Source organism: Capra hircus, chromosome 5, assembly GCF_001704415.2.
Source record: "Capra hircus breed San Clemente chromosome 5, ASM170441v1, whole genome shotgun sequence".
In the NCBI taxonomy this organism is placed as follows: domain Eukaryota; kingdom Metazoa; phylum Chordata; class Mammalia; order Artiodactyla; family Bovidae; genus Capra; species Capra hircus.
Window position 1 is genome coordinate 19,527,514 of NC_030812.1, and position 8,776 is coordinate 19,536,289.

At 41.0% G+C, this 8,776-nt stretch overlaps 1 long non-coding RNA gene across 1 annotated transcript; it reads left to right on the forward strand.

The window, feature by feature from the left end:
• LOC108636126 lies at window positions 530-8,576 on the forward strand. Its single transcript, XR_001918150.1, has 2 exons — window positions 530-644; window positions 8,143-8,576. It is a non-coding gene; the product is annotated as an uncharacterized LOC108636126 (long non-coding RNA).

An 8,776-nucleotide genomic window follows, 5' to 3' on the forward strand; every position in this document is an offset into this window, starting at 1 on the left:
TTGTTTTGTTGCCGTAACCTAGTATCTTGTAGAGATGATTTCATATTGTTTTTCTGGGCACCTGGGGATCTGTTTATAAAGCCTCTTTAGATCATCATTGGGGAGCTATTTATGGGGCAGGTAGATATCCTACTGGAGTGTGAGCTGGCTTTGGAGACTATCTTCCCCTTGGAGTATGGTAACTGATTAAAAATGAGACTAATCTAAAGCTTGTACCACAGATATTTCACCTCTCTGGTGATGTGCCTATTTTGACCCCGTCAATAAAAGAGAGCCACTCTGCCTGCTGAAACACAGTAGAACTCTGCTGAGAAGAAATGTGGCAGCCATTCATAAAACCATACATCTTTTCAGCCTGTTATACAAATGAAATGTCTGTACATGGCAAATTAACAAGGGCAGAGGTAAGAGAGTAGAAGAGACTGTCTACAGGGTTCCATTGTACATTATAGGGATAGATATTGGAGAAAAGTTGGTTATAGACATGGTAATGGACTCATTTTCATGTGAGCTCATTAATCTTCTCTAGGGCTGCCTTTAAATCTTGACCACAAATTTGCCACGAAGTAGTGGCAATGTGATATGAAGAATGTAGTAAATGGGATGCTCTGAAAAGTTGATTCATTTTGAACACCAAGCTAAAGGTAAGCTAACCTATTTCGTATTACTTCTATGTAATCTCTCTGGTAGCTAGCACATGGCACTTGACATATTTGTCAAAATAGAGAAATAAAGCAACATCTGTTTAACAGAGTTCACTGGCAGATCCACAAGTTGTGAGCCGTTTTGACAATTGATTTCTAAAAATAGATTGAGGACAAATGTAGGCATTCTTTGGCCTGGTTAGAGTCATCACAGAATGCCTGCATGAGCTACTCCTGGCACCTGAACATCTATTTTTAGGAGGCCTCAAGGACTGAGTTGTAGTTACTGTGTAGACATCTATGAAGTCCCCCATAATTCTTAGATGATGGATTTCAATTCTGAACTCTCAGAAATAACATTCAACTTCAAGGACTGAAAACAGTTATTAAGCACTACCTTGAACATTGTTTCACCATTGCAAGATATTGTATTATAACATACCATTACAAATTTCTGTGATTATGGTTTTGAGTCTGTCTGCCCTCTGATAAGAGGCTTTTGGAAGCTTGCTGATGGGAGAGAAGGACTGAGGGGGAAACTGCCTCTTTTGAAGGGTGGGGCCCTGCTCAGTAAATCTTTAATCCAATTTTCTGTTGATGGATGAAGTTGTGTTCCCTCCTTGCTATTTACCTAGGGCCAAACTACAGGCTTCTTTGTTAGCTCAGACTGGTAAAGTGTCTCCAAACAATGTGGGAGACCCGGGTTCAATTCCTAGGTTGGGAAGATCCCCTGGAGAAGGAAATGGCAACCCACTCCAGTATTCTTGCAGTCCATGGCATTGCAAAGAGTAGGACATGACTGAGCAACTTCACTCACTTCACTTAAACTATAGGTGGAGGTAATGAAGATCTAATCACATGGACCACAGCCTTGTCTAAGTCAATGAAACTGTGAGCCATGCCGTGTAGGGCCACCCAAGATGGACGGGTCATGGTGGAGAGTTCTGAAAAAATGTGGTCCACTGGAGAAGGGAATGGCAAACCACTTCAGTTTTCTTGCCTTGAGAACCCCATGAACAGTACGAAAAGACAAACAGAGAGGACACTGAAAATTGAACTCCCCAGGTCAGTAGGTGCACAATATGCCACTGGAGAAGAGTGGAGAGATAACTCCAAAAAGAATGAAGAGATGGAGAGAAAGCAAGAACAACACCCAGTTGTTGATATGATTGGTGATGGAAGCAAGGTCCGAAGCTGTAAAGAGCAATATTGCATAGGAACCTGGAATGTTAGGTCCATGAATCAAGGCAAATTGGAAGTGGTCAAACAGGAGATGGCAAGAGTGAATGTTGACGTTTTAGGAATCAACGAACTAAAATGGACTGGAATGGGTGAATTTAACTCAGGTGACCATTATATCTACTACTGCGGGCAAGAACACCTTAGAAGAAATGGAGTAGCCATCATAGTCAATGAAAGAGTCCAAAATGCAGTACTTGGAGGCAGTCTCAAAAACGACAGAATGATCTCTGTTGGTTTCTAAGGCAAGCCATTCAATATCACAGTAATCCAACTCTATGCCCTGACCAGTAAGGCTGAAGAAGCTGAAGTTGAATGGTTCTATGAATACCTACAAGACCTTCTAGAACTAACACCCCAAAAAGATATCCTTTTCATTATAAGGGACTGGAATGCAAAAGTAGGGAGTCAAGAAACACCTGGAGTAACAGGCAAATTTGGCCTTGGAATGAAGAATGAAGTAGGGCAAAGTCTAAGAGAGTTTTGCCAAAGGAGCGCACTGGTCATAGCAAATACTCTCTTCCAACAACACAAGAGAAGACTCTATACATGGACATCACCAGATGGTCTACACCAAAATCAGATTGATTATATTCTTTGCAGCCAAAAACGCAGAAGCTCTATACAGCAAAACAACACCAGGATCTGACTGTGGTAAAGACCGTGAGCTCCTTATTGCCAAATTCAGATTTAAATTGAAGAGTAGGGAAAACCACTACACCATTCAGTTCAGTTCAGTTCAGTTCAGTCGCTCAGTCGTGTCCAACTCTTTGCGACCCCATGAATCGCAGAACGCCAGGCCTCCCTGTCCATCACCATCTCCCACAGTTCACTCAGACTCACGTCCATCGAGTCGGTGATGCCATCCAGCCATCTCATCCTCAGTCGTCCCCTTCTCCTCCTGCCCCTAGTCCCTCCCATCATCAGAGTCTTTTGCAATGAGTCAACTCTTCGCATGAGGTGGCCAAAGTACTGGAGTTTCAGCTTCAGCATCATTCCCTCCAAAGAAATCCCAGGGCTGATCTCCTTCAGAATGGACTGGTTGGATCTCCTTGCAGTCCAAGGGACTCTCAAGAGTCTTCTGCAACACCACAGTTCAAAAGCATCAATTCTTCGGGGCTCAGCCTTCTTCACAGTCCAACTCTCACATCCATACATGACCACAGGAAAAACCATAGCCTTGACTAGACGGACCTTAGTCGGCAAAGTAATGTCTCTGCTTTTGAATATACTATCTAGGTTGGTCATAACTTTTCTTCCAAGGAGTAAGCGTCTTTTAATTTCATGGCTGCAGTCACCATCTGCAGTGATTTTGGAGCCCCCCAAAATAAAAGTCTGACACTGTTTCTACTGTTTCCCCATCTATTTGCCATGAAGTGATGGGACCAGATGCCATGATCTTCGTTTTCTGAATGTTGAGCTTTAAGGCAACTTTTTCGCTCTCCTCTTTCACTTTCATCAAGAGGCTTTTTAGCTCCTCTTCATTTTCTGCCATAAGGGTGGTGTCATCTGCACCATTCAGGTATGACCTAAATCAAATCCCTTCCGATTATACAGTGGAAGTGAGAAATAGATTTAAAGGACTAGATCTGATAGACAGAGTGTCTGATGAACTATGGATGGAGGTTCATGACATTGTACAGGAGACAGGGATCAAGACCATCTGCAAGGAAAAGAAATACAAAAAACACAAAATGGTTGTCTGAGGAAACCTTACAAAGAACTGTGAATAGAAAAGACGTGAAAGGCAAAGGAGAAAAGTAAAGATATATCCATTTGAATGTAGTTTCAAAGAATAGCAAGGAGAGAAAAGAAAGCCTGCCTCAGAGATCAATGCAGAGAAATAGAGGAAAACAATAGAATGGGAAAGACTTAGAGATCTCTTCAAGAAAATTAGAGATACCAAGGAAACATTTCATGTGAACATGGGCTCAGTAAAGGACAGAAATTGTATGGACCTAAGAGAAGCAGAAGATATTAAGAAGAGGTGGCAAGAATACACGGAAGAACTATACAAAGAAGATATTCATGACCCAGATAATCATGATGGGGTGATCACTAGCCTAGAGCCAGACATCCTGGAATGTGAAGTGAAGTGGGCCTTAGGAAGCATCACTACGAACAAAGCTAATGGAGGTGATGGAATTTCAGTTGACCTATTTCAATCCTCAAAGATGATGCTGTGAAAGTGCTACACTCAATATATCAGCAAATTTGGAAAACTCAGCAGTGGCCACAGGACTGGACAAGGTCAGTTTTCATTCCAATCCCCAAAGGAAGGCAATGCCAAAGAACGCTCAAACTACTGCACAATTACACTCATCTTACATACTGATAAAGTAATTCTCAAAATTCTCCAAGCCAGGCTTCAACAATATGTGAACCATGAACTTCCAGATGTTCAAGCTGGATTTAGAAAAAGCAGAGGAACCAGAGATCAAATGGCAAAGAGTCATTGGATCATCAAAAAAGCAAGAGAATTCCAGTAAAACATCTACTTCTGCGTTTCACTGTGTGGATCACCACAAATAGAAAGAGATGGGAATACCAGACCACCTGACCTGCCTCTTGAGATATCTGTATGCCGGTTAGGAAGCAACAGTTAAAACTGGACATGGAACAGCAGACTGGTTCCAAATAGGGAAAAGAGTATGTCAAGGCTGTGTATTGTTACTCTGCTTATTTAAATTGTATGCAGAGTACATCATGAGAAACGCTGGGCTGGATGAAGCACAAGTTGGAATCACGATTACCGGGAGAAATATCAATAACCTCAGATATGCAGATGACACCACTCTTATGGCAGAAAGTGAAGAACTAAAGAGCCTCTTGATGAAAGTGAAAGAGGAGAGTGAAAAAGTTGGCTTAAAGCTCAACATTCAGAAAACAAAGATCATGGAATCTGGTTCCATCACGTCATGTCAAATAGATGGGGAAACAGTAACAGACTTCATTTTTTTGGGCTCCAAAATCAGTGCAGATGGTGACTGCAGCCATGAAATTAAAAGACGCTTACTCCTTGAAAGAAAAGTTATGACCAACCTAGACTGCATATTAAAAAGCAGAGGCATTATTTTGCCAACCAAGGTCTGTCTAGACAAGGCTATGGTTTTTCCAGTAGTCATTTATGGATGTGAGAGTTGGACTATAAAGAAAGCTGAGCACTGAAGAACTGATGTTTTTGAACCGTGGTGTTGGAGAGGACTCTTGAGAGTCCCTTGGACTGCAAGGAGATCCAACCAGTTCATCCTAAAGGAAATCAGTCCTGAATATTCATTGGAAGGACTGATGTTGAAGCTGTAACTCCAATACTTTGGCCACCTGATGTGAAGAGCTGACTCATTTGAAAAGACCTTGATGCTGGGAAAGATTGAAGGCAGGAGGAGAAGAGGACAACAGAAGATGAGATGGTTGGATGGCATCACCGACTCAATGGACATGAGTTTGAGTAAACTCCAGGAGTTGGTGATGGACAGGGAGGCCTGGGATGCTGCAGTCCATGGCGTTAAAAAGAGTCAAACAGGACTGAGTGATTGAACTGAACTGGTTGAAAATTTAGTAGACTCACATGTGTGGTTTGTATAGGCTGGGTTCAAAGTACACTATTCTACAAAGGGACTTGGAAAGGTAACTGACTTTGAATAGCACCGGTCAGGTGGCAGGACAGGTACCCATGTCAGTATATGACAGGGGAAGTCAGATTCCGGGAGGCAAGACAACTTTGAATAGCAATTCCATCACTTATTTGATGGTTCCCCCTTGTTACAGGGTGTGACATTCAGCGCCTTTTGTAGACACAGAATAGAAAGAGTGGATAGATGGATAACTTTTCTGGAATATTTAGAATGCTGAATTAAAAGCTGGAAGAACCTTAACGGAGACAGAACCCTCAAACAAACTCTTCACCAGGAAATATACTATGTGCTAAGTCGCTTCAGTCATGTCCGACTCTTTGCAACCCCATGGACTGTAGCCTGCCAGGCTCCTCTGTTCATGGGATTCTCCAGGCAAGAATACTGGAGTGGGTTGCCATGCCACCATGCCATGCCACCATGGAGGGGATCTTCCTGACCCAGGGATCGAACCTGTGTCTCTTACATCTGCTGCATTGGAAGGTGGGTTCTTTACAACTAGCGCCACCTGAGAAGCTCAGATGTACTATAAATACACACACACACACACACACACCCATACACACACCATGTGCAATATTTTTTGTTTAGAAAATATCCATATATTTGAGGTAAATTAAATAGCTTCATGCAGTTGACAATCACCTAAGAATAATACATAATAAACCTAGCAAATAAAATCCATATTAATCAGAATATATGGTTTAGTTTGGAGGACAGGATACTGTTAAACACCAAAGTGAGACAACAGAATTCTTTATGAAGAAAATCTTGATTCAAGTAAGCAAATAATGTTGATGCTTTATCCAAGATAGAATTAGGTTCAAATTTCTTGTTTTTGTGATAATCTCTAACAAGTCTTTCTATAATTTGGTATTTTCTTCATCCTTTTCTCTCTTCACATGTCATCTTGACTTACATCCTGATATTGGTGATAAACACCCTTTGAATGCTTGCATTCTGTCTTCTTGATCAGTAGATTTCTTTAATATAATCTCATTTTCCAAAGGCCAGGTAAGTTTTCCTATCATTAAAATGTCTTTTGATTTGTAAAGATAATTCATCCTAATTTGAAAATCCTTCTCAACTTCTCAGAAACTCAAGGGTAGACTAAATTGGCAGTAATTGAAGAAAAAAAATGTGTGAATATTAAACTCAGCTAAAGACAATCTGGGATTTAGGGGTGAAGGCAGAACTGGAAGTGGGGGCAGAGGAAGGGGATAATTAAAACCACTTTGATTAAATTCAGCATATTGAAATATTTCAACAAAATAAGAATGATCATTCATGCCCCGAGGGAAAATTGCCATTCCATTCTGGATGGAATTCCTATTTTTGAGAACTGCAAATTTGCTAAAGTAGTAGATTCATCCAAAATTAGCTTGTAAAATGCTTGCAATAAGCAACAACTCCAAATCATGGTTGAATGGCATTTTGTTCAGATATTTCATGATGAAATATCTCACATAGGTTTAAGCACAATTATGAAAATGTCTTCTATTTCTTCAGGGTTTCATAACCACATTTTGTAAATTAATATCATATACTGTGCTAATATTAGCCAAAAATAATATACCTCTAGGCCTGGCAAGGATATGCAGCTTCTTTACTTGAGAACCAAGGGAGGCTGTCCTTAAAAGTGTGTGAGATTTTTCATTCAGTGAAACATTGTTAACGTCATGGTTGGTCACCAGGCTCATAACTTATCTCAGCAAGTCGAATGAGAACTATTTATTAAATGATGGTAGTGTGCAAAATCCTGTATGATAATGATTGAATGACACAATATTAGTTTAATAAAAAAGAAAAGAAAAAAAATTGTAGTACAGGGTGACATGTAATAAGCGGTCAGTAATGATTAATTCCTTTCCTTATTTTTAATGTGGAAGGGAGGTTAGGATAAAGGGAAGCAGGAAGAAGTTAAGTGGCATTCAAGGAAAGGCCCCAAGGTTTGAGGTGTTCTCAGGGTCAAGGAAGGGGTTACACTGATTTGCACTCTTCCTTTCAGATCTATGGGTAAATCAAGGTGCAGGTTCATACTATAGCCAGTTTGCCTTAGTGGTATAGTGAAAGCAAAGATTGACCTTTCTCATGGGAACTGAGTCAGCAGTCTTGTCCTCTCTAGACATTATTCCAGTAAAATATAAGAGCAATATCAAAGAGTGGTGGATTTAGAAATTATGTTTAACTTTAACCCTTTGACGGAGACATCAGTGTAATCCTCTCTTTCTTAAGAACTATACCTAAGTGACCCACTATTCTTTCATTTGGGAGAATCTGTTGGAAAATTATTAAGGTTATTTTGACATTTATATAGTTCAAGGTAAATCCCCAGTAGGGTTATAAACCACAGGTATTTTTCAAACCTACATAGCCCCCTGATCTTTAAATAGTCCCAAGGCGCCCTAGGCCACCTTGAAGTTAGAATCCAACCCGAGCATCTGAGAAGTTCTCAATCTTTTCCTGCCTTGCTAAGTCACTTCAGCAGTGTCCAACTCTGTGCGACCCCATCCAAAAGCAGGGAGTCAGGTCCTCTGGTGGGATTGAATCTACTGAGGGAAGGGGCTTTGTAAACAATGGAATTAGTGCCCCAACAATAAAAACTTTGATTTATTTCTCCTCTATAGATATGGTGCATTTGGTACTGTGATGGATCATGAAGAGAGAGCCTTTTCCCTTTCTCCTTGAATTGAGTTCATCTTGATATATTTTGGTGACACAATGTGGTGGAAGTCATGCTGTGTAATGATACCTCTTGGAACTCTGTAAGAAGCCCAAGAAACATGAAGAGATCTTGTGGAGGAGAACCCAGGTGCTCAGTCACAGACCCCAGCTGAGCCTCCAGCGGCGTGTGAGGGAGCCGTCTTGGATTCCAGCCCAGGCCAGTCCCTGCAGTGCAGCCCCAGCTGACAGCATGTGCAGTGGAGGAACCTCTTAGCTGAGGCAATTAACTCACAGTATCTTTAGGGAGAAAATGATGACTGTGGTTGTTCTAAACACTGAGTTTGGAGTGCTCTGCTATGTATCAAAACCCATACAGACATGAATACTCTACAAGTTTGCTTTGTGTCCAGTGGCATTGATTTGTAAGATGGCTGGCAGTGGAATAGCTGTGTTTTTAAAATATTTTTTCTCAAATGTAATTGCTGAGAGTGGATAAAAATCAAAGTTGGGGCCATGATGGGAAGAGCTCCACGCATACTTAAATCACTGGAAAGGGGTGAATACGAATGCTTTGCAGACAGTGAGTGCTGCTGGGGA